Source organism: Pseudophryne corroboree, chromosome 2, assembly GCF_028390025.1.
Source record: "Pseudophryne corroboree isolate aPseCor3 chromosome 2, aPseCor3.hap2, whole genome shotgun sequence".
Classification (NCBI taxonomy): Eukaryota; Metazoa; Chordata; class Amphibia; order Anura; family Myobatrachidae; genus Pseudophryne; species Pseudophryne corroboree.
Window position 1 is genome coordinate 210,935,946 of NC_086445.1, and position 26,302 is coordinate 210,962,247.

The 26,302-nt window shown below is 46.6% G+C and overlaps 1 long non-coding RNA gene across 1 annotated transcript; it reads left to right on the forward strand.

The window, feature by feature from the left end:
* The first annotated feature begins 5,273 nt into the window (after positions 1-5,273).
* On the forward strand, positions 5,274-24,683 carry LOC135050655 (uncharacterized). Its single transcript, XR_010241721.1, has 3 exons — positions 5,274-5,402; positions 24,377-24,425; positions 24,588-24,683. It is a non-coding gene; the product is annotated as an uncharacterized LOC135050655 (long non-coding RNA).
* The last annotated feature ends 1,619 nt before the right edge of the window (positions 24,684-26,302 follow it).

The following is a 26,302-nucleotide window of genomic DNA, read 5'->3' on the forward strand; positions in this document are numbered from 1 at the left end:
GTGTCTTACCGGAGTCACTGCTGCTGGCTGCTGCTGTTCCACTCCAACCTGTTGGCATCTGCTGCTGGTGGAGACTTGGCATGGCTGACTCTCTTAGGCTGTATTCCTGCTTCCTCTGCCCGTCCGCATCACTCCCCCCCTCCTCAGTCACACACCGCAGACCTCGCGCAGCTGCCGGGCACTGTGGTAAGGTGAGACTGGGAGTGACTGGTTAGCCCCCAGGAGATGCTGCGGCTGGAGGGAGGAGGGGGTCATAGCATGCACGTGGCGCGGACCTCACGGCTGCTGGGCACTATGGTAAGGGGAGACTGGGAGTGCCTGGTTAGCTCCCAGGAGACGCTGATGCTGGAAGGAGGAGGGGGTCAGAGCCTGCAAGCAGCGCGGACTTCTGCAGCGCTACCCGCCGGCTAAAGTGTGTGAAGGAGCTGGGCGCAACTCACTGCGGGTGGCAGCGCTGCAGCTAGCGGTGGGGTCGCAGGGGCTGGAGATAACAGAGGCAGTACGGAAAGTGCACAGCGGCTGGTGACCCACAAAACTACAGCTAAGAAGCGTGGAGTGTGCCAGAATGTGATGCTCCTCCCTGCCAGAGAGACCCTGCTGAGTATGCTGATGTGGGGGTCAAGTATGGCATACCCCCTCACACACCCCCATACCTCCCAATTGTCCCAATTTTCGCGGGACAGTCCCATTTTTTGGGGTCTGTCCCGCTGTCCCACCCGTGGGTCGCAGTGTCCTGCGGTGGGGGGGCAGTTGGAAAGCTCCTGTACTCGCTGTTCTGCTTAGCAGAGCAGCGGTGAATAGTGGAGACAGAGGGAGAGGGGGCATCAGGGGGTACGGATTAAGGGGGGGTCCAGCAGCAGAGCCGGATTAAGGGAGGGGGCAGGCGGTACGTACCGTTGGCCCCACAGTTTTAGGGGCCCCCCCGGCTCGAGTAGCTCTGTCCCAGCTCAGAAGCTCCCCCGTCCTGCCAGTAACAGCGGCAGCATTGTGCTACAGTCAGCACACGCTGCTGCATATTGGCAGGTCTGTGGTGTTGCAGGGAGGCAGCAGTCTCCCTGCTTTCTTCTGCCTGTGCGGGTGTGTAGGGGGGAGCGACCACCTCCTCTGGATTTAGCCCTAGCTGAGGGGCCAAAATTCCATTTAAAAAAAAAAAAAAAACCTTTTCGTGTGTGTGTGTGTGTGTGTGTGTGTGTGTGTGTGTGTCCGTCCCTCCTTCTGCCTGAAGAAAGCTCATGTTGAAAGCTGGGAGGTATGCACCCCTGCCTGTGCCATGTACATACTATCTGCTTCTGCAGCTGCTCCTAGTGTCCTATAGATTTGGCCAGATCTGTGACTCATTTGACTAACTCCGCCCACTGTTGTGACTCCGCCCAGCGTTAGCAAATGAATCACAAGATCACAGATCTGGGCTATTATATAGGAGATATATATAATATGTGGGGTTTTTTTTTTAGCTAAGCAATCAGTAGTTTACTGAGTGCACCTTTAGACTATAATCTATAGGTGCACTCGGTAAACTACTGATGCTTCATATATTCTCTCTACTATAGATATATAGATCAGTGAGAGGCTGCTGCACTCACAGGTCTTGTAATCCGTAAGCATGTTATATACTTGTCCACCTCATCTTAGCAGGACACTCCAGTCCATATACAGGTCAAAGTTTCATTTTATTGCATTACATTTTGTCAAAACATACAAAATTTTATGTAATGAAATGTTGACCTGTATATCTTTTAAAGTGATTTACAATACAGGCAATATAATATATCTGCTGTAATGTAGGGGGCAACGGACAGATGTCAGCGAGGTCCCAGGCTTACAGCTTGTTAGGTTTAATAAACCTCTGCCAGCCCTCACTCTACACTCTATTCAAATTCCTTGTATTATTTAGTTTGCTTTGACTGCTAATATATGGTGCTGGCACGCCCAGTAGGCGGGGTTAGGCACGCCCAGTAGGCGGAGTTAGGCACGCCCAGTAGGCGGGTCTAGGCACGCCACTCCAGTCGTGCACCCCCTAATAAAATGTGCTGCGCACGCCTATGGATGACTGGTCATTTGTGTTACATTTTTTGCTCTGCACTAACAGTGGTGCAGATGTATAAACCTGGAGAAGGCATAAGGTTTTGAAAAACCAGTGATATGTGCAAGGTGATAAAGGCACAAGGCAAACAGATCAAATATGTAAATTAACATTTGAGTTTCTTTTGTACTGCTGCCTTTTTCACCTTGCACATATCAGTGTTTTGTTCACTTCCTTATGCCTTCTCCAGGTTAATAAATCTACCCCACTGTTAGTTAACTTATTTCCACGTAATTGTTATGTTTACTCACCAGACAACTGAGGGGATTGTGGCTCCTCACTTTGTGGCTGGCCAATAGAGCTAGTGGTGGCATGGCCGACACTGCGGAGATGCGCCGTTGGGGTGGTGATGCTGGTGCTGGAGCTTCTGCCTCAAGACGCCGTCTTTTGGGTGGCCTCGTAGCCACAGTAACCGAGCCCTGTGATGGGCGCCTTAGTGGAGGGGGATTTGCCGAAGAAGAACCTATGTGATAAGATAAACATTAACATTTTGTGTTTCTATGTGTTTGCAGAATATGTGTTTACAGTCAAATCTTACCTGCATTGGCACCATCTGCATCTCTTGGCAGTGTGGGATGAGGCCTGGCTGTGCTGCTTCTCTGGCGTACTGTAGAAATATGAAGAATGTACTTATGAACATACTATTTTGTTGATATGTTTATGCAAATTCCTTATTGTGATGTAAACATATGTGGTACCTGCTGAGAAGTAAACTAAACAATGCTTATGCTTTTCAGCCTGACTTCATTGGGTGTGAATCATTTAAATTTGAGTATAATTTGCAATCTAATCCAGTTTAAAAAAAAAATACTTAAAACCAAAACGTCGTAGCTTGACACAACCACAATATTGCACGCTAAGCACCCAAATTTTTATGCTAACAATAAAACACTAGCCACAAATAACTGCGAAAACTTGGAAACATCACAACCAAATATGCCTGAAAAAACACATGAAGCACACAAAGGACAACCCAGAACAACACACAATAAACATAAATGCTATGAAATGAATTTTTTAAAATTTAAAAAAAACACTTCTTTAAAATACACCTACAAACATTTACTTTTGGCATAAAACACCAGAAAAAGGACAAGGCAACCACAAAAAAACAACTATACAAAGGTTTAAAAAATACATAATTGAGAATAACACTACATCAGGCCTGGCCAACCTGTGGCTCTCCAGATGTAGTGAAACTACACATCCCAGCATGCCCTGCCACAGTTTTAGCATTGCCTAATATCAAAACTGTGGCAAAGCATGATGACTTGTAGTTTTACAACAGCTGGAGAGCCACAGGTTGGCCAGGCCTGCACTACATCACCAACACATTAGAATAATGAACAAACTGACAACCACAATTAGCTACAAGACATTTCAGTCAACTAAGGACAAAGCACAGATGTTGTTTTTAAATAAAAAATATAAAAAAACTCACCATCCGGCCTTGGCCGATCCGAATCCCGGACATAAGTGGCCCCAACCACTTCTGGCGGAATGAGTGCACGCACAGGCTCCTCCCAATCACGGTAAGATGCACGGAAGGGGTGTCCACCAACGGTTTGGCGTGCTGATTTAGCCTCCTTGGCCATCTTCGCCTTGACACAGCGCTTTGTCGTAGAAACGCTTACGACACGTGTCCTCGGTCCGCCTCACCACACCCTCACTATTTACAGCCGCAACTACCTTCCCCCACAGAACACTCTTCCTGCGTGACGACACCTTTGCAGCATCATGGCCAAACAACTGCCGATGATGCCTCATCAGCTCCCGCACCAAAGCCATATTTTCAGCGTAGCTGAATTTTACATTGCGGCCAGTCTTTGTAGTGGTGCGTGGCTGCGGAGCCACAACACCATCACTATCACTGGAGGCCGCAGCAACAACCTCCCCCTCCTTCTCACTAACCTCCTCCACCTCACTAACCTCCTCCCTCCCTCTCACTCACCTCCTCCACCTCACTCACCTCCTCCACCTCACTAACCTCCTCCCTCTCACTAACCTCCTCCCTCTCACTCACCTCTGACTGGGACATAATCAGGACAAACAACAAATAACACTGAGAAAAAAAACAGTAAACACACTCCTCCACTACCACTACACACCACACACCAAACACACACACACACACACACTCACTCACTCACTCACTCACAAACAATGACAATAGACGTGAAATAAAAAACAATGACAAAAAACTAGACAGACTTTTAAATAACTACACAAGTATGACAAGACTACTTACACACACAGTACAGCACTCAACAATCACAAAGAACCTCCTCAAAACCGCCAAAAACTCCAAACTACTCACCAACTCCTAACACACCTTCCTTTCACCTCTCCACTAGCTAAACCCACGAGGTTCGGACGGTTTGGGGCGTTTTTATAGTAATGTGCACAGACACTCCTCCATCACGAATCAAACCAATCATGGACGAGTGACAAAAACGAAACTTAGGAAAAAAACGCGTCCGTGAACGGACAAACACTGCCGTAGCCAAAATGTGACGCATTCGTAAAAAAACCACATAACACGGCCGCAAAACCACTAAATCGGCCGCATTATACCTTACACAACCACGAATGACATCGACATCGTAAAACACGTAAAATACAAATACGACAGCTTAGTAAATGAGGCGTAAAATTTTCAAAAAGTTGCAAATACACACATTCGATGTCATTCGTGATGAATCTCCCTCCAAATCGGGACTAATACGAATTTTAGTAAATATACCCCATGTACTCACCTGTTCCAGCAGATATGTTGTTTATTGCATTAAATGTCCCTGCAGTTTATACTATATAGGGAAGACAGTATGCCAGTTTAAGGAACGGATGGTGCAGCACCGCAGTGCCATCAAACAATCCTTGGAGGGCAAAAGTGTTGACCAGCCGGTCGCTGAACACTTTAAGGCTAGAGGGCACACGTTATCATCCCTGCGCTATAAAATACTTGACCATGTTAAGGAAAATAGGAGGGGTGGTGACAGAGCCAGAGCGCTTTTACAGTGTAAGGCAAAGTGGATCCACCCCTTAAATACGATTGCCCCGCATGGTTTAAATGAAATGCTCTCCCTGAATTGTTTCTTGTAATTATTGATGACACTTGATTGTAAACATTATGTTCTTTCATATCTGGTATTATGTGCCTGTAACCGCTATGATGTACTTTGTGTATAGTTTCCATGGTCACGGATTTCATGTTGTATTGTATCCCTGCTTCCGCCCGGTGCCGTCTGACTGTGATGACGTCAGCGGAAACACAGGGGGGAGCCGCGTACCGAACACACATTTGCACCATGGTATAAAGGTAAGCTTTTATGATTTGTACAGATTGTTACCTGACGAAGGATAATAAATCCGAAACGTTGTAAGCAGACTTGGGGGTACCCGGTCTTTTGTGAGTGAGTCCGTGAGTGCCGCCTGTATTTCTCTTTGATTTTATATATATATATATAGCAAAGAGAAACAAACGGCACTCAGGAATTCCAAGATGGTTATATCTGGTCTACGTTTCGGAGACCTTTAATCTCCGTCGTCAGGACATAAATTACAACAGTGAACAAAAAACATACCTTAAATACTTCACTCAGGTGCAGAAGAGACGCCCGCGGCCGTGTCCCGTCGCTGTCCCACTGACGTCACCGGAAGTGATTTCACGCCCGCGTCACCAGCTGACCGAACCGGGAGGAGGGGGCGGGGCCATCTACGATAGTGTTTACCCATCACCATAGTTGCAACGCTGCATGAAAACAGGGAAAATGACAGCAATGTCAGAAGCGTCTAAAATGTAATCAGCTATACTAAACGGCTTAAAGATATAAATCAAAGGTTTAAATCACATCAATTCTCTGCAAAAATCAAAACGTCCCCACAATTGGGAGATATAACCCCGAATTCTGCCGCAAGTGGGCAGCGATCTTGAACAAGTGCTCATTCGATCTCATTTTGCTGGTGATTGATGAGTCAACGAAAGAACTGACTAAAACCAAATCACAGATAAACATACTTGAAGATCAACATTTACATAAACTACAAGCTGACACCACCATCCCGTGGTTACAGAAGTTGAAAGATCAAATAGACAAGTACCGCGTGGAGCTGATAAAGTTCAAGAAAGCGAAATTGGTGACCGTCCAGAAAGATTACGCAGAACAAAAGGTCTACAGTTGGGTCAACAACAGAACCCCAGGAGCTGAAAATTACAGACGCCGCAGATTCCATAGAAAAGCTAGTAAAGACATAGACTCTTCTAACGGCGGGACTTCAGCAAGCAGTGACCAAGAATGTGCTGGGCGCAGTGGTCGCACCTCTTCACGAAAGCCCCCTTTAGGGGTTACCACCCGGGCGAAGGTCGATGCGCCAAAAGAAGTAGGACCAGACGGGGCTGCCAGTGGGCCCGCGAAAGGAAAAAGACAATACAAAAAGAAAACCTAGTGTTTAATCTTTCAGACAGGACCCTGACAGAGCATGAACTGGCAGTACTCAATAAGGGTCTCTCTTTTGTTCCGACCAGTAGATTTTAAGCTTTTACTAATAGTGTCGATTTGTATAAGTTTGGGCGGCTTTTACGCCTTAAAGATCAGTTTGGTGATACCAGTTCTCTTAATATCAAAACACCTACTTTTCACAAAAAATCTACATATGACCCCCCTCAGTAAACACCTCCATCAAAGTGTTTGTTGAACGTTTGGATAATGAAGTCAACAAAGTCAGTAATTTGGAAGTTAGACATCATAACCTCACACTGCCAGAACGTAAAGCACTTACAGCACTGAGCTCTTACCAAGATATAGTTATAAGGGTGGCAGATAAGGGAGGGGGACTAGTCGTACAAAATTTGAGTGATTACAAGGCAGAAGCATTTAGGCAGCTGTCAGATACAAAAGTCTATGAACAGTTAGATCATGATCCCACGGTAAGATTCCAGCAAGAATTAGTCCAGGTTTTGGACACAGCAGTGGCGCAGGGGCTCTTGGACAAAAAGACGAGGGATTCTCTTAGACAGGACTGGCCTAAGATACCGGTCTTTTATCTAATCCCCAAATTACATAAAGACCCACAAAAACCGCCAGGTAGGCCGATAATTGCGGCCAGAGACTCCCTGCTATATGCTGTGTCCCAATTCCTTGATTATTACCTTCAGCCTGTTGTACAAGCCGAGAAAACCTTCCTAAAAGACACCACTGCCTTTATCTTGAAACTACAGGGCTTGAGTCCTGTGACAGAGACCACCATTATGTGTACTATTGATGTGGTCAGTTTGTACACTAGTATCCCCCATCACCGGGGCCTTCTCGCACTTAGGGCCCATTTAACCAATAATGCCCATTATAAAGGTCCAGACTTGGATCTTTTCCTGACTTTGGTGGAGTTGACTCTCAAAAGGAACTATATCTTGTTCGATGGCTCCCTGTACATCCAGTTACTCGGATGTGCAATGGGGTCTTGCGTGGCACCGAGCTTCGCAAACATCTTCATGTTTTCAGTAGAAAATGATCTGTTTTTCTCTGATCCAGATGTTACATGATACATCTCTTTCTACTGTCGCTACATTGACGACGTGTGCATGTTCTGGAATGGTCCAGAACCCGATCTCAGACAGTTCCTAATGGCTCTGAATACTAAAGATGAGGACATCAAATTCACCTATGAGTATAGCACACAGAATATACACTATCTGGACGTCTCAGTCTCACTGATTGATCTCCAAATAGTGACTAATGTGTACCACAAAGCAGTAGACAGAAATACGTATTTACATGCGGATAGTCAGCATCCGATATCCCTCAAGCGAGGATTACCCTTTTCACAGTTCCTACGCATCATCCGCATTTGCACTAAGCACGAAGATGCTATTTTACAAATTAACTTGATGTTGAACAAGTTCCCTTTGAGAGGATACTCCCCAAAGTTGCTTAGGGCAGCTAGGGATAAAGCATTGTCATACCCTAGAGAGCAGGCATTAAGGCACAAAAAGGAATCCACCGTACAAAATAAAATGATATGGCCACAACAATATACATCTAACTCTGAATCTTTTGTGACAGCAGCCAAAAGATACTGGCCCATTGTCAATAGTAATCCCACTTTACCGGGCTTACTCAATAAATCCTTGATGCCAGGTTATCGCAGAGGCCGCAATATTAAGGATGCCGTGGTGCATAATGACATCACGGGCTTTGTAGCTAATTAACAAACTCACTTTCTGTCTAGAAAACCGGGAAATTTCAAATGTATTAACTGCACCACCTGCCAATACCTAGAGACAGGAGCCTTTTTTTCACATCCACGATCTGGTAGAAGGTTTAAGATCAATTATCCCCTTACATGCTCTAGTACCCACGTAGTTTACTACATTAAATGCCCCTGTGGCTTACTTTATGTGGGCAAGACAATACGTTGCTTTAAGGAAAGGATGGCAGCCCACAGATCTAGCATTAGAAAAGCGATAGAAACCGCTGAGGCTAGCGCTAACATCAGAGCCAAAATGAATGATCAACCAGTGGCCAGACATTTTCGGGATTTCCATCACGGTTTAGCCACGTTAAGGTATAAAATGATCGATTGGGTCCCCCCATGTAAAAGAGGAGGGAACAGAGATAATTTATTACTACGTCTCGAATCCAAGTGGATCTATAAGCTGCAAACATTGCAGCCCTTTGGGCTAAATGAGCAACTTTCCTACAGTTGCTTTTTAGGTTCCTAAGCCAGGTATTGGTGTCTGTTACACCGTTATTACAGCCAGCAATTTATAACTCCAACAACCACGTCATTATAGCTTTTTGCAGAGAATTGATGTGATTTAAAGCTTTGATCTATGGGGGTCATTCCGAGTTGTTCGCTCGTTATTTTGTTTTCGCAACGGAGCGATTAGTCGCTAATGCGCATGCGCAATGTCCACAGTGCGACTGCGCCAAGTAAATTTGCTATGCAGTTAGGAATTTTACTCACGGCATTACGAGGTTTTTTCTTCGTTCTGGTGATCGTAATGTGATTGACAGGAAGTGGGTGTTTCTGGGCGGAAACTGGCCGTTTTATGGGTGTGTGTGAAAAAACGCTACCGTTTCTGGGAAAAACGCGGGAGTGGCTGGAGAAACGGAGGAGTGTCTGGGCGAACGCTGGGTGTGTTTGTGACGTCAAACCAGGAACGAAACTGACTGAACTGATCGCAGATGCCGAGTAAGTCTGGAGCTACTCAGAAACTGCTAGGAAGTGTCTATTCGCAATTCTGCTAATCTTTCGTTCGCAATTTTGATAAGCTAAGATTCACTCCCAGTAGGCGGCGGCTTAGCGTGTGCAAAGCTGCTAAAAGCAGCTTGCGAGCGAACAACTCGGAATGACCCCCTATATCTTTAAGCCGTTTAGTATAGCTGATTACATTTTAGACGCTTCTGACATTGCTGTCATTTTCCCTGTTTTCATGCAGCGTAGTAACTATGGTGATGGGTAAACACTATCGTAGATGGCCCCGGCCCCTCCTCCCGGTTCGGTCAGCTGGTGACGCGGGTGTGAAGTCACTTCCGGTGACGTCAGCGGGACAGCGACGGGACACGGCCGCGGGCGTCTCTTCTGCACCTGGGTGAGGTATTTAAGGTATGTTTTTTGTTCACTGTTGTAATTTATGTCCTGACGACGGAGATTAAAGGTCTCCGAAACGTAGACCAGATATAACCATCTTGGAATTCCTGAGTGCCGTTTGTTTCTCTTTGCTGTCTACTATTCTAATTCGGGCACCGGGATCAGCTGTTTTCAGTATAGGAGTGCCGGACACTACAGTGTATTATATATATATATATATATATATATACTGCTCAAAAAAATAAAGGGAACACTTAAACAACACAATGTAACTCCAAGTCAATCACACTTCTGTGAAATCAGACTGTCCACTTAGGAAGCAACACTGATTGACAATCAATTCACATGCTGTTGTGCAAATGGAATAGACAACAGGTGGAAATTATAGGCAATTAGCAAGACATCCCCAATAAAGGAGTTGTTCTGCAGGTGGTGACCACAGACCACTTCTCTATGCTTTCTGGCTGATGTTTTGGTCACTTTTGAAAGCTGGCGGTGCTTTCACTCTAGTGGTAGCATGAGACGGAGTCTACAACCCACACAAGTGGCTCAGGTAGTGCAGCTCATCCAGGATGGCACATCAATGCGAGCTGTGTCTGTCAGCGTAGTGTCCAGAGCATGGAGGGACTACCAGGAGACAGGCCAGTACATCAGGAGACGTGGAGGAGGCCGCAGGAGGGCAACAACCCAGCAGCAGTACCGCTACCTCCGCCTTTGAGCAAGGAGGAACAGGAGGAGCACTGCCAGAGCCCTGCAAAATGACCTCCAGCAAGCCACAAATGTGCATGTATCTACTCAAACGATCAGAAACAGACTCTATGAGGGTAGTATGAGGGCCCAACGTCCATGGGTGGGGGTTGTGCTTACAGCCCAACACCGTGCAGGACATTTGTCATTTGCCAGAGAACACCAAGACTGGCAAATTCGCCACTGGCGCCCTGTGCTCTTCACAGATGAAAGCAGGTTCTCACTGAGCACATGTGACAGACGTGACAGAGTCTGGAGACGCCAAGGAGAACGTTCTGCTGCCTGCAACATCCTCCAGCATGACCGGTTTGGCAGTGGGTCAGTAATGGTGTGGGGTGGCATTTCTTTGGGGGGCCGCACAGCCCTCCATGTGCTCGCCAGAGGTAGCCTGACTGCCATTAGGTACCGAGATGAGATCCTCAGACCCCTTGTGAGACCATATGCTGGTGCGGTTGGCCCTGGGTTCCTCCTAATGCAAGACAATGCTAGACCTCATGTGGCTGGAGTGTGTCAGCAGTTCCTGCAAGACGAAGGCATTGATGCTATGGACTGGCCCGCCCGTTCCACAGACCTGAATCCAATTGAGCACATCTGGGACATCATGTCTCGCTCCATCCACCAACGCCATGTTGCACCACAGACTGTCCAGGAGTTGGCAGATGCTTTAGTCCAGGTCTGGGAGGAGATCCCTCAGGAGACCATCCGCCACCTCATCAGGAGCATGCCAAGGCGTTGTAGGGAGGTCATACAGGCACGTGGAGGCCACACACACTACCGAGCCTCATTTTGACTTGTTTTAAGGACATTACATCAAAGTTGGATCAGCCTGTAGTGTGTTTTTCCACTTTAATTTTAAGTGTGACTGCAAATCCAGTCCTCCACGGGTTAATACATTTGATTTCCATTGATAATTTTTGTGTGATTTTGTTGTCAGCACATTCAACTACGTAAAGAACAAAGCATTTAATAAGAATATTTCCTTCATTCAGAGCTAGGATGTGTTATTTTATATATATATATATATATATATATATATATACTATATATATCAGATATAAGTACTTAACCAACCTATCTCCAGTCAGGAGTCAGGAGAGGATAGTATCACAACTATTAGAGGTTAACCTGTCACTTGAACTGAATATAGCCGAACCTCTCAGAGAGCAATAGGAGGAAAGGTGAGATAGATATTTTGGGGTATATGCAATTGCGGTCGAATTGCCGCGAAAGTCGAAAAACGGGGCATTTTCGACAAAAAAAAACATGTCGAATTGGATTCGACAATGCAATACAGTACTTTTCGACAAAAAAACAGACGTTTCAGATTCAACTTTTTGAAATTCAACATTTTTAAAATTCGACATGTCTGCAGTGGTAAAAATGCGGCTTTTCTACAAAAGAATATTCAATTGAAGAATGTCGATTCGACAACAGTGCTTTTCGACAGTAATTTTGTCAATTTCATTCTGCCTCACTTTGCTGGCGGAATCTAATAAAAAAAATTTAAAACATGGGTTTTTTTTGTGTTTTTTTATTGCTAATAGCATATCTATTTATATTAGAAGGGATTATCTACTTGGTTTGTCTATTAGGAGACACAAGTATTATTTATATATTTTTTAAAAGATTTTTTTTTAACTGACTAATAGAGAGAGCATGGTTTTCAGTGGGAAGGGGTGGGAATGGGTTAAAATCCTGAAAAAAAAATGTGTGGGGTCCCCCCTTCTAAGCATAACCAGCCTGGGGCTCTTTGAGCCGGTCCTGGTTGTAAAAATATGGGGGGAAAATTGACAGGGGATCCCCGTATTTTTAGAACCAGCACCGGGCTCTGCGTCCGGTCCTTTTTTTGTAATCCACGTACTTGGCAAAAAAACAAACCGCATACCCGATCCACGCACTGAAAGGGGTCCCATGTTTACACATGGGACCCCTTTCCCCGAATGCTGAGACCCTCCGTGATTCCTGTCACAGAGGGTCCCTTCAGCCAATCAGGGAGCGCCACGTCTTTCAGTGCGTGGATCGGGTATGCGGTTTGGTTTTTTGCCAAGTACGTGGATTACAAAAGAAGAACAGGACACACTGGATTTAAGTGAGTATAATTTTATTTTCAGGTACCCCGATTCTACTTGGAGACGTGGACAGAGGTCGGCGTGTGAACATAGGTAAGTATGTGTGTGTCGGCATCAGGGCCGGTTCAAGGGCGCAGAGCGCCCCGGGCAGGAAAGGGGCGTGGCCTAATACAGGGGGCGTGGTGAGTCACGCCCCCTGTACATTGAAAGCGCCGCTTGAATGCTGAGCGGTGCGCGATGACGTCATCGCGCACCGCACAGCAAAAGGTCCTCTCCACGAAGAGAAACTAGACGCTATGCGTCTAGTTCCCTTCGTGGAGAGGACCTTTGCTGTGCGGTGCGCGATGACGTCATCGCGCACCGCTCAGCAGTTACTCTCCACGAAGGGAAACTAGACGCATAGCGTCTAGTTCCCTTCACAGGAGGCGCCGAGGACGGGGACGGCAGCGGGCAGCGGAGGCGGACGGGGGACACAGCGGGCAGCAGTGGCGGATCTTGCCACGGTGCGGCGCCCTCCGGATGGCGCCAGCGCCCTCCGGAAGGCGGCGCCCTGGGCAAAAGTCCTGCTTGCCCGTGGCAAGAACCGCCACTGGTCGGCATGTATGTAATAAAGTTTTACTTTCACGGTGTGCGTGTCCTGTTTTTATTTGGGTATTTTTTTTTGCAGTAGAACTACAGGTACCAGCGGGCCCGTTTCCCCCCGCATGCTGGTACTTGTGGTTCTCCAAGTACCAGCTTGCGAGGGAGGCTTGCTGGGACTTGTAGTTCTTCTGCAAAAAAAGATATTCTTTTATTTTACACAAGGCTATCAGCCCCCCATCCGCAGCCCTTGGATGGGGGGGACAGCCTCGGGCTTCACCCCTGGCCCTTGGGTGGCTGGAGGGGGGGGACCCCTTGATTTAAGGGGTCCACACTCCTCCAGGGTACCCTGGCCAGGGGTGACTAGTTGGGGATTTAATGCCACGGCCACAGGGACCGGTATAAAAGTGTCCCCCCGCTGTGGCATTATCTCTCCAGCTAGTGGAGCTCGATTCTGGTGTTAAAAATACGGGGGACCCCTACGCTTTTTGTCCCCTGTATTTTTTGCACCAGGACCGGACGCAGAGCCCGGTGCTGGTTCTAAAAATACTGGGGATCCCCTGTCAATTTTTTCCCCGTATTTTTACAACCAGGACCGGCTCAAAGAGCCCGAGGCTGGTTATGCTTAGGAGGGGGGACCCCACGCAATTTTTTTAGGGTTTTTTAACCATTTTTGTGCCATCCGAAAAGTCAAATCCAGGACGCACTTATCCGTCAATTGGTCCGTTTTTCGACAGCGGGACTGTCGAATCCGTTTTTAATTGAATATGTCGAATTCCAGCACCCGCCGGCCGGGATTCGACAGTCGAATTGTGTCGAATTTAAAAACGGGCGAAAAAAAGCCGCAATTCGCCCGGAATTGCATATACCCCTTTGACTCTTAAATGCATTAAAGGAAAGCTTGATAGTCAGCAACTGCTTATCTGGTGTGTAAAGGCTACCGACAGCTCTCCCAGTGACTTTAAGTGTTGTTCGAAAATCTTTACCTTTTTACCTCAAAGGAGGAGCCCTAAGGAGAGTGAGAAGCTAAGCAAAGAAGACATAGGGCCCTTTGGAATAGAGTCCGTTTATCCCTGCAAACCTTACATATTTAGCATACAGCGGGCATAGCTTGGCCAGTCGTCCCAGCATTTACAGCACCGAGCAGGGCAGCATCAGAGGTGGAAAAAGGCAGAGAAGGAGGCAGAATTTTTTTCCTCAGCGCCAGCCTTTTGACAGCATCAAACCGGGGAAGGCTCGCCCGGTGGTGCAGCCTGACGAAGATTGGCAATGGCGGGCGGAGCATGTCCTATTGTAAGTCTAATTAGTTTACCAGGAAGTCCTTCAAAATTAAATTTACATTCTGTAGTGAAGCATGGGTATTCAGCTAGTATATAATACAATGTGTCAATGAAATACATATAGAGATATGTTTAGGAGCAAATAGTTTATTGTCATTTGCTCCCATACATTACCAGATTTTTGTTCCAACCAGCCCAATTGGACAGATATATCTTTAGGTGTGTACCCAGTAGAGATGAACGGGTTCGGTTCTCAGAGAACCGAACCCTACCGAACTTCACGTCTCGAGCCCGGATCCGAGTCAGGCTCGGGTTTTCCCGCCTGACTCGGGAACCCGAATGCGGCAAAACGTCATCATCCCGCTGTCGGATTCTTGCGGGATTTGGATTCCATATAAGGAGCCGCGTGTCGCGGCCATTTTCATTCCAGTCTCGGAGAGTGTAGTGAGAGGACGTGTCTCCATCCTCCAGCGTCTGTGTGGGGGCGGGTGTTAGGTGCAGCAGCTGGCCGGCGCCCCGACCGTTGCCGGGCGACGGTCACGGTCGCCGCGCCTCCTTGTCCCCCCGCACAGCGCCTAGCAACGCCAGGACGCTGTGCGCGCTGAGCCGCCGGGTCCCTGGCAACGCCAGGACGCTGTGCGCGCTGAGCCGCCGGGTCCATGGCAACGCTGGGACGCCGTGCACTCGGAGCCGCCGGGTCCATGGCAATGGAGATGCCACAGGCGGGCCGCGTTCCCCGTTGCCATGTTAGGATTTGTTTCACCTGCCTTACCCTAGTCGTGCAGCAGGGCAGCTGCACGACATCACTAATTAGATTCTCCACAACCATTGGAGGGCTCCCTTTTATATGCTGTCTCAGTGCATTACACAGACGCCGGTGATAGCTTCCTGTTTGCTGTTCTAGCTCTGGAGAATATTCCCTGTTCGGTGTTTCGTACTCCAGCCGTCTTGCTCCGGTGGTCCTGACTCCTGGTATCAGAAGCCAATCCTCGTACTTCTCCCTACCTTCCGGTCGGTGGTCACCTGCATTTGAGATCTGAGTTCGCTTTCGGATATTCCCGGTGTTGTGAGTAGCGGCCTTCAGCCGCGCCTTGCGGCCTTGTCCGCGGAATTCCTTTTATTTCTGGTTTCTTTGTATTTTCGCAGAGGTGTTCCGCTTTAGCTATCCTTCCTGGTATACGGCGGTGCCGTGTAGGGTTTGGAGGGTATACTTTGGTTTCCTTTTCCTTTGGCGGCTGTGCCGCACATACTGTTATTTTGTAGTTCAGTAGTAGCCCCTAGCTCTGTCTTGTGTTTAGTTAGAGGTCCCCTTGTTATCATCCCGTCTCCATTTATGCCTTGTCTCATACTAAGACCGGGGGGCATCGGAGTTGGGCAGACCTAATCCGCCCTTCAAACGCGGCTGCCGCGGGCCCAAGAACACATAGTCTCGCAGGCATAGACGGACCACGTGGGTGAAACAACGGAGTTAGGTTGCTAGGGGTTATAATTACACCTTGCCATTATTTCAGCGTCACGTTCTTGTGCTCTGGACTGCCACTCAATACCTTTGTTATTCTGAGCACTAAGAACGTAACATTATCACCGGCCCAAAGCAAAAAAAATATATACAGTGTATTTGTTTTCTTTTTTTTTTTTGAGTGGCCTTGAAATTCAGTCCTCATGAATCTAGCAGTGTTAGCACAGAATCCCAGCCAGCTTTTGGCCAATCAGATTCAGGAACTCACTCAGATGGTTCATGATCTTACCCTTCGGGTGAGATCGCAGGAGGATCTTTTACGAGCCTCCCCGGGTATGATTCCTGAACCAAAGATGCACCTTCCTGACCGCTTTTCGGGTAACCGAAAAGATTTCTTTAATTTTAAGGAAGCCTGTAAACTTTATTTTCGGTTAAGGCCCCGGTCTTCAGGTACAGAGTCTCAGCGGGTAGGCATTGTGATGTCTTTGCTTCAAGGCGACCCCCAAACCTGGGCTTTTGGGTTAAAATCTAATGATACAGCCTTGCAAACTGTAGATGCCTTCTTTAAATCATTAGGCTTGTTGTATGATGATCCAGATAGAGAAGCATCGGCCGAAAGCCACTTACATGCACTTAAACAGGGTAAAAATCCCACCGAAGCATATTGTACAGAGTTTCGTTGTTGGTCGAAACGGTTGGACTGTGGCTGGAATGATCCTGCCCTGCGCAGTCAGTTTCGCCTCGGTTTGTCAGAAATAATTAAGGATAGTCTTCTTCAGTATCCAGCTCCGGAGACTTTAGATAAGCTCATGGAGCTTGCTATTAAGATTGACCGTCGTCTCCGAGAATGGAGGGCTGAAAGTGGGGCTAATTTTAGGTCTAGTTCTTGTGTATACACTTTCCCTGAGGACGTCGAGGAGCCTATGCAAGTGGGTCTCTCCCGGCTGTCTCCAGAGGAAAGAGCCAGAAGGCTACATTCAGGGCTCTGCTTATATCATGGTGGTAAGGGACACGTGGCTCGTAACTGCCCAAATAAGCAGGGAAACGCTCTGACCAAGTGAGTTGTGAGGGGGTTCACTTGGGTCTGCAATTAATCTCCTCAAATGCATCCTTGTTGATTCCTGTAAAAATTTCCTCTGGGAGTGTCAGTTCATTTGTGTCAGCTTTCATTGACAGCGGAGCTGCTGGAAATTTTATGGATCTGGCCTGGGCTCAGGCTTTAGGTATTCCACAATTACCTTTGGATAGACTTATCACCATGCACGGGTTGGACGGTGGTCCACTATCTAATGGGGTAATTACTCATCGCACCCCTCCAGTACAACTGACAGTGGGGGCCCTACATTCTGAGAAAATTTTGTTTTATCTTACCCATTGTCCGGCTGTGCCTGTTGTTTTAGGTCACCCCTGGCTCACCGTTCACAATCCCACCATAGATTGGCGGTCTGGGGAAATTTCTTGGTGGGGTTCCATTTGTGTCAAAGAATGTATTTTCCGTCCAGTCCGGGTCGCGGCTGTCACTCCGGAACTTATACCTTCGGAATATCAGGATTTTGCTGACGTTTTTTCCAAAGGTAATGCAGATATTCTGCCTCCCCATCGGTCATATGATTGCGCCATTGACTTAGTCCCTGGTGCCACTCTGCCTAAAGGGAGACTATATCCATTATCTGGCCCAGAGACTAAGGCTATGAATGATTATGTACAGGAGAGCCTGAAGAAAGGGTTTATTAGGCCCTCGAAATCTCCATTAAGTGCGGGGTTCTTTTTTGTTGAGAAAAAAGACGGATCGCTTAAACCGTGTATTGATTATCGGGCTTTGAATAAGATATCTGTTAAAAACACCGACCCCTTGCCACTGATTTCGGTACTGTTTGATCAGCTCCGTACTGCCGTTATTTTCTCCAAAATCGATCTCAGAGGGGCTTACAACCTCATCCGAATAAGATCTGGGGATGAGTGGAAGACGGCTTTCAGTACACAGTCAGGACATTACGAATATCTTGTAATGCCATTTGGTTTGTCTAATGCTCCTGCTGTGTTTCAGGATCTTTTTTTTGACGATGTCCTCCGCAACTTTCTAGGAAAGTTTGTGGTCGTTTATTTAGATGACATTTTGATTTATTCTGAATCTTCCGAACAACATGGGGTCCATGTGCGACTAGTACTTCAGAAATTACGGGAGAATCATTTGTACACCAAATTGGAGAAATGTAATTTCCATATCACGGTGGTGTCCTTTTTGGGGTATATCATTTCTCCTAAGGGGTTTTGCATGGAACCAAAGAGACTCCAGGCAATCCTAAATTGGACACAACCCACTAACTTAAAGGCAATCCAGCGATTCTTAGGTTTTGCGAATTATTATAGGCGTTTCATTCATGCCTTTTCTGATTTAGTTGCTCCTATTGTGGCGTTGACTAAAAAAGAAGCAAATCCATCCAATTGGTCGCCTCAAGCTAAGTCTGCCTTTCTGGCCCTAAAACAGGCCTTTGTCTCAGCTCCAGTACTCAGACACCCTAACCCAGATCTTCCCTTTATTGTTGAGGTGGATGCCTCAGAGGTTGGAGTGGGAGCCATCCTTTCTCAGGAAGACTCGGAGTCTCTGGAATTACACCCGTGTGCCTTCATGTCCAGGAAATTCTCCTCCGCAGGATCCAACTATGATGTTGGTAATCGAGAGTTGCTGGCAGGTAAATGGGCTTTCGAGGAGTGGAGGCACTGACTTGAAGGAGCGAAGCATACCATTACTGTATTCACTGACCACAAGAATCTACAGTATATTGAATCAGCTAAACGGCTAAATGCTCGGCAGGCACGTTGGGCGCTGTTTTTTACTCGATTCAAGTTCATCATCACCTTCAGGCCTGGTTCTAAGAATACCAAAGCCAATGCTCTGTCACATTGTTTTCTTCCTGCTCACAATAACTACCTGGCCACAACCCCCATTGTCTCATCGTCCGTCATCCGGGCTGGCCTCACACAGGATTTATTCACACAGCTGGTCCAGCTTCAGCAGCAGGCTCCCAGTGTTACTCATGCTGGTCGTCTCTTCGTCCCAGAGTTCTTAAGAGGCACTGCCTTGCTGAGTTTCATGATAGTAAGGTTTCTGGTCATCCGGGTATTGCTAAAACCTTGGAGTTAATCTCTCACTCGGTGTGGTGGCCTAATCTCTCCAAGGACGTTAGGGAATTTGTCCTTTCCTGTCATGTGTGTGCTCATCACAAGATATCTCGATCGTTGGCGGTCGGACAACTCATGCCTCTTGCTATTCCTCTCAGGCCGTGGTCACACATTTCCATGGATTTCGTGGTGGATCTTCCTCTTTCATCCGGATTCCGGGTCATTTGGGTAGTGGTAGACCATTTTAGTAAAATGGCCCACTTCATTGCTCTTCCCCGATTACCCTCCGCTCAAGTTTTGGCAGTTCTGTTTCTCCGCCATGTCTTCAGACTTCATGGTTTACCCGTGGATATTGTCTCTGACCGGGGACCACAATTCATTGCCCGTTTCTGGAAACGTTTTTGTGCCTCATTAAACATGAAACTCTCTTTGACATCTGGATACCATCCACAGTCTAACGGACAGACTGAACGTGTTACTCAGTCACTAAAACAATATCTACGTCTTTATTCTGCCAAACTTCAGAATGATTGGTCATATTTTCTTCCTCTGGCCGAATTTGCCTATAATAACTCTTGCCACTCTTCCACCAAGGAATCTCCATTCTTTTCGGTCCTGGTTTTTCATCCTATAGCCAATTCCTAGAGACAACTCCTCATTGTCCTGCCTCTTCGTTGACCTTAACTTCCCGTCTCAGAGTTATTTGGAGAAAGGTACACCTTGCCCTTAAGAAGGCTGCTTTCCGAGAGAAAAAAAATTCTGATAGGTTCCGACGCCCGTGCACATTTAAGGTGGGGGATAAGGTGTGGTTGTCAACCCGCAACATCAAGCTCCGACAACCCTCGGCTAGATTGGGACCCAGATTTATTGGACCATTTCTTATTGTCAAGAAAGTCAGTCCAGTGGCTTTTCGGCTGCGGTTGCCTAAATCACTTAAAATTGGCAACACTTTCCACTGTTCTCTTTTGAAGCAATATATTTTTTCCAGGAGATTCCCTCGGAAGACTTCCCAGGGTAGACCTCTGGTGGATGTTCCAGGCCAAGAAGAGTTCATTGTTGAGAAGGTCTTAGATTCTAAGTTTTCTCATGGTCGGCTCTATTTTTTGGTTCATTGGAAAGGGTATGGCCCGGAGTAAAGGTCTTGGGTCTTGGACAAGGATTTACATACCCCTAAATGTAAGAGATTATACTTTCAGGAATTTCCTCAGAAACCCGGATCTAGGGGTTCTTTAACCCCTCCTCAAGGGTGGGTACTGTTAGGCGCAGCAACTGGCCGGCGCCCCGACCGTTGCCGGGCGACGGTCACGGCCGCCGCGCCTCCCTGTCCCCCCGCACAGCGCCTAGCAACGTCAGGACGCCGTGCGTGCAGAGCCGCCGGGTCCCTGGCAACGCCAGGACTCTGTGCGCGCTGAGCCGCCTGGTACCTGGCAACGCTGGGACGCCGTGCGCTCGGAGCCGCCGGGTCCATGACAATGGAGACGCCACAGGCGGGCCACGTTCCGCGTTGCCATGTTAGGATTTGTTTCACCTGCCTTACCCTGGTCATGCAGCAGGGCATCTGCACGACATCACTAATTAGATTCTCCACAACCATTGGAGGGCTTCCTTTTATATGCTGTCTCAGTGCATTACACAGACGCCGGTGATAGCTTCCTGTTTGCTGTTCCAGCTCTGGAGAATATTCCCTGTCCGGTGTTTCGTACTCCAGTCATCTTGCTCCGGTGGTCCTGACTCCTGGTATCAGAAGCCAATCCTCATACTTCTCCCTACCTTCCGGTCGGTGGTCACCTGCATTTGAGATCTGAAGACTCCGGTTCGCTTTCGGGTATTCCCGGTGTTGTCAGTAGCGGCCTTCAGCCGCGCCTTGCGGCCATGGCCGTGGAGTTCCTTTTATTTCTGGTTTCTTTGTATTTTCGCGGAGGTGTTCCGCTTTAGCTATCCTTCCTGGTATACGGCGGTGCCGTGTAGGGTTTGGATGGTATACTTTGGTTTCCTTTTCCTTTGGCAGCCGTGCCGCACATACTGTTATTTTGTAGTTCAGTAGTAGCCCCTAGCTCTGTCTTGTGTTTAGTTAGAGGTCCCCTTGTTATCATCACATCTCCGTTTATGCCTTGTCTCGGAGTTGGGCAGACCTAATCCGCCCTTCAAACGCGACTGCCGTGGGCCCAAGAACACATAGTCTCGCAGGCATAGACGGACCACGCGGGTGAAACAACGGAGTTAGGTTGCTAGGGGTTATAATTACACCTTGCCATTATTTCAGCGTCACGTTCTTGTGCTCTGGACTGCCACTCAATACCGTTGTTATTCTAAGCACTAAGAACGTAACAGCGGGAAAGTGGGGTGGCAAGTGTTGTGCTGTGTTGTGCTGCTCAGTCCAGTCCAGTGTAGTCACAGTGTATTGTGCTGCATCAGTCCAGGCAGTCACAGTGTTGGTGTCCTCTCCTGCCAGTGTAGCTGTATAAAGTGTTGTTGACTGTGTTGTGCTGCATCAGACAAGTGGTAGTGTCCTGTCTCATCAGTCATTCCAGTGACGATATACGCTGCTGCTATAAGTCCACTGCTGCCGTATAATAATAATAATAATAATAATAATAACAACAACAACCACAAGTATCTTACAGTATTGTTGTGTTGTACTGCATCAGACCAGTGGTAGTGTCCTGTCTCATCAGTCATTCCAGTGACGGAGGCAGTCACAGTGGTATACGCTGCTGCTATATATCCACTGCTGCCGTAAAATAATAATAATAATAACAACCACAAGTCCCTTACAGTGTTGTTGTGTTGTGCTGCATCAGACCAGTGGTAGTGTCCTCTAAATACAATTAATTCACTGCGCTAATTGGATATAAGCTGCTTTCTTAAGAAATGGTAATTGTAATATTTGAAAGAAAGCGCTAATTAAGCTAAATATCTATTTAGCTTAATTAGCGCTTTCTTTCAAATATTACATTGGTAGTGTCCTGTCTCATCAGTCATTCCAGTGACGATATACGCTGCTGCTATATATCCACTGCTGCCGTAAAATAATAATAATAATAACAACCACAAGTCCCTTACAGTGTTGTTGTGTTGTGCTGCATAAGACCAGTGGTAGTGTCCTATCCATCAGTCATTCCAGTCATTCCTGTGCCGCATATTGTCTCATATAACTCCCAAAAAATAAAGGAGAACAAAAATTTTGAGGCTAAAATAGGGAAAGATCAAGAAGAACCACTTCCTCCTAGTGCTGAAGCTGCTGCCACTAGCCATGACATAGACGATGAAATGCCATCAACGTCGTCTGCCAAGGCCGATGCCCAATTTGATAGTAGAGGGCATGTAAAATCCAAAAAGCCAAAGTTCAGTAAAAAGACCCAAAAAAAGAAATTGAAATGGTCTGATGAGAAACGTAAACTTGCCAATATGCCATTTACGACACGGAGTGGCAAAGAACGGCTGGGGCCCTGGCCTATGTTCATGGCTAGTGGTTCAGCTTCACATGACGATGGAAGCCCTCATAACTAAGGCCTTGACACTTATGTTGGTGTAAGACGTGCGCCTGGTATCCGCTATTAGTGCAGTGGGATTTAGACAATTGATGGAGGTATTGTGTCACCGGTACCAAATCCCATCTAGATTCCACTTCACCAGGCAGGCGATAGCAAGATTTTGCCATTTAATTCCAGTGATTTGGACGTATAATTCCAGTGATTTTTCCAATTAATGTCAGTGATTTATAATTATTAATTACAGTGATCTTGCGATTTAATTCAAGTGATTTGGATGTATAATTACAGTGATTTTGCCAATTAATGTCAGTGATTTACAATTATTAATTACAGCGATCTTGCCAATTAAATCCAGTGATTTGGACATATAATTCCAGTTGGAATTGTTTTTGTGTCGCTTGGCTTAGTCATACAGCTACCTCATTTCACCTCTTCGACATCTTTGCATGAGGTGCTGTTTGGGGCCTAGTTTTTGAAAACTGCCATCCTGTGTGACACTGCCGTATGAGTCCAGGGGTACTGCTGTATTAGTCCTGGGGTACTGCCGTATAAGTCCACCAATTGCAGATTTTTTTTAAAGTGACTGGAGCGTGCTGGAGATGCTGTCAGTGGACCGAACAATTGCTGCCCTCTCTCGACATTCAGCCACTGCATGACACTACTAGATGGGCCAGGTGGTTGTTTTGCTTAGCTTAGTCATACAGCAACCTCGGTCCACCTTTTCTTCTTCTTTGCATCATGTGCTGTTAGGGGCCTTTTTTTGATATCTGCCCTCCTGTCTGCCACTGCAGTGCCACGCCTAGATGGGCCAATTGTTTGTGTCGCTTGGCTTAGTCATTCAACTACCTCATTGCAATTCTTTTTCTTCTTTGCATCGTGTGCTGTTTGGGGCCTTTTTTTATATCTGCCCTCCTGTCTAACACTGCAGTGCCATTCCTAGATGGGCCAGGCGTTTGTGTTGTCCACTTGTGTCGCTTAGCTTAGTCATCCAGCAACCTCGGTGCAACCTTTTGGCCTAAAAACAATATTGTGAGGTGTTCAGAATAGACTGGAAATGAGTGGAAATGATTGTTATTGAGGTTAAAAACACCGTAAGAGCAAAATTATCCCCAAATTCTGTGATTTTAGCTGTTTTTATGTTTTTTTCAAAAATAATCCAGATCCAAAACCAAAACAAGAAAGGGTGGTTTTGGCAAAACCAAGCCAAAACCAAAACACGAAAGTGGAATTTGAATCAAAACAAAAACACAAAACATGAAAAGTGCCAGCCACACATCTCTAGTACCCAGTTTACCTGTACTAGCCAGAATACAAAACCACAAAGCCAAGAGATCAGGATACTGGATGGAATTTCTTAAATTATCCTATTATTTAACATAACTGCTACATCCTCATTGGCTCCTGCAACCATTGAAACCCTCCAGCGACCCACCCTTAACCCTTTTAGCACCATAATCTGAAAAGTATGTGCCCCCTACCCAAGCCGCCAGCATTTCATTTAAACACCTTCTGTTTCATACAGCCCCCAGCCCAGTTATCCTTATGTAAAATGGAGGTATAAGAAGACCACAAAATGGAGCACATTGATTTATTTCAATGAACACTGAAATCTCTAAGAGTTCATTGAATCTGAATAATGACAAGCATTATTATTGCATTTAGTAATTGTTAAAGTGCTTTTATTAGAGGCTGTATTTTTGCATAGGAAATTTATTTGAGAAATTATTGTACTGTATTAATGGTAAAAATGGATGTACAATTTGTTCTCAGCATCAGAGAATGTTTAATATGAAGAATGTTCGATAAAGATAAAAAGAGAAAAACCTAAAATAACATGCCACACACTGTTAATGACTGCATTTGAATACAAATTATATTATATTTTTAATTGTCAAAATGAACCAGAAATTAAAACTACTGTCTTTCCTTTATGTTCTCTTTACAAACTATAGTACACTTACCCGACCCTTCTGGCACCCAATGGCTGCTGCCTGTCAGGAGGTGAGTGAAAGGAGGCTGAGCAGCACCAGCAGTCTACTCTGGCCGAGCAGGTGGGAGTGATCGTGGTGATCATACCCCCCACCCCCCGGAGATTCTCCTAACTGCGGGGCACAATGGTGCTACACCGCCACAAATGCTAACCTTCCTCTTTTTATTTTAAAGGAGACATGGCCACGACCACACCCACTCAAGTACCTGGGGCAAGTCTTCTTCTCTACTCTCCAGCTGGCACCTGTGTAAAACTTGTAAACAAAGCAATAGACAATTGTTTTTAAAACAAATAAACAAGCTTTCCCCTTGTCCTTATTTAACCGAAACATTAATTTGTGGCAATGTGGTAAGATGCTTCCTTCATGGACATGTAGTGTTTGTATGTGGGGAAGCTGTTAACTGATTTGATTGTTTTGAGAACCTTATATATGATAACCACAATCTGGCGCAAGAACAACACGACCCAACAGACAATTCCTTTATGGGTAAATGTATGAAGTGTTGATATGGAGGAGAAGCGGTATCAGCAAACGTTATGTGCACTTTATCGCTTCTCCCCCATGTATGATGGCTGCGGTGCGGGCACAGTGTGCAATGCGCCCCTGTCCATATTGGCGCTGCTATCTAAAAGATAGCAGGCCGATATGCGCAGGCTGTCATAACTGAGGCTGAGGCTGACTGAGGGAAGCCTCAGATGTAGGGGCTGGCGTGTAGGTGAGCCGTGGAGGTAGAGTAGGTTCCTAGCCATACAGGATGTTAGAACACCATGAACCCGAAGGCGTGACCACAACGACTGGGTAAAATACAACAGTCACTTTAGTGAACACACAGTATAAATCTTGGCAATGAGATATCTTCAACAGTGAGTGCAGAATGAGAATGCAGTACAGTTCCTGGGAATGCAACTGGTATTTGAGACTGTGGCTATGCAGAACAAGATAACAAAGTCCTTTCCAAAATCCGGAGTTGGAAAGTCCGTGGCCACAGCTAACTGCTGTAATGAGGAACGAGCAAGTACTGCCCAGTAGGTGGTAGACAGGAGACTGGGATAGGCACTGATACACTGAGGTTGAAGAGATGTAGATAGGACTGCCAGAGACTACCGAACGGAACCGGTGTGAGGACAGATGTGCTGAACTCACCACTGGAGCAACAGTTCGATGGTGAACATCGATGGATACTGTGGTCCGATGTTGTGTGGAATGATATGCAGGGCGATATATGAATACCGCTGGAGATGACGTGAAGCACCACTGTAGGCAGATGGTAACACCAATCACTGCTGGAAGCTGAAAGCGATGTAGGTGACATGCTGGAAGCCAGTGACACACTGCCACAGAAGCTAGTGAGCGATGCCGTAGATAATGGAAGCAATAACGATACCAGGACAACGCTGGAAGCTGGAGGCAGAATAGAACCCACGCTGGAAGCCGATGTCTGGACTGCAGTAGAAAGCCAGGAAGCAGAGCTGGAACACTGCAGAAGTCAGGCTGCACTGCAGGATGGTAATTGGTTCCGGCCTCTTGGAGAAGCTGAATCACAGGAGCTGGAATACCTGGAAAGTCAAGCTGAGAATTCACCAAACAGGAGAGACATGTATGCAGGATTGATAACCAAAGCACTGACGATTATCCAGCCCTGGAGCAGGATATTTATACCAGCTGGTGAGCCGGGATTGGCTGTATAATTACACAGAGTCCAGACTACAGCAGATAGGCTGAAAACAACATGTGACTAAAACAAACATGGCTGCGCCCATGTTTGAAACTGGAGGGAAAGTCTGTTTGTATTTTACACGTGAGAATTAGCAGTAATGGCGGCGGAGGCCGCAGAGGGCATACTTTAAACAGATGGATGTTTAATATAACGTTGCCATGTCAGCGCTG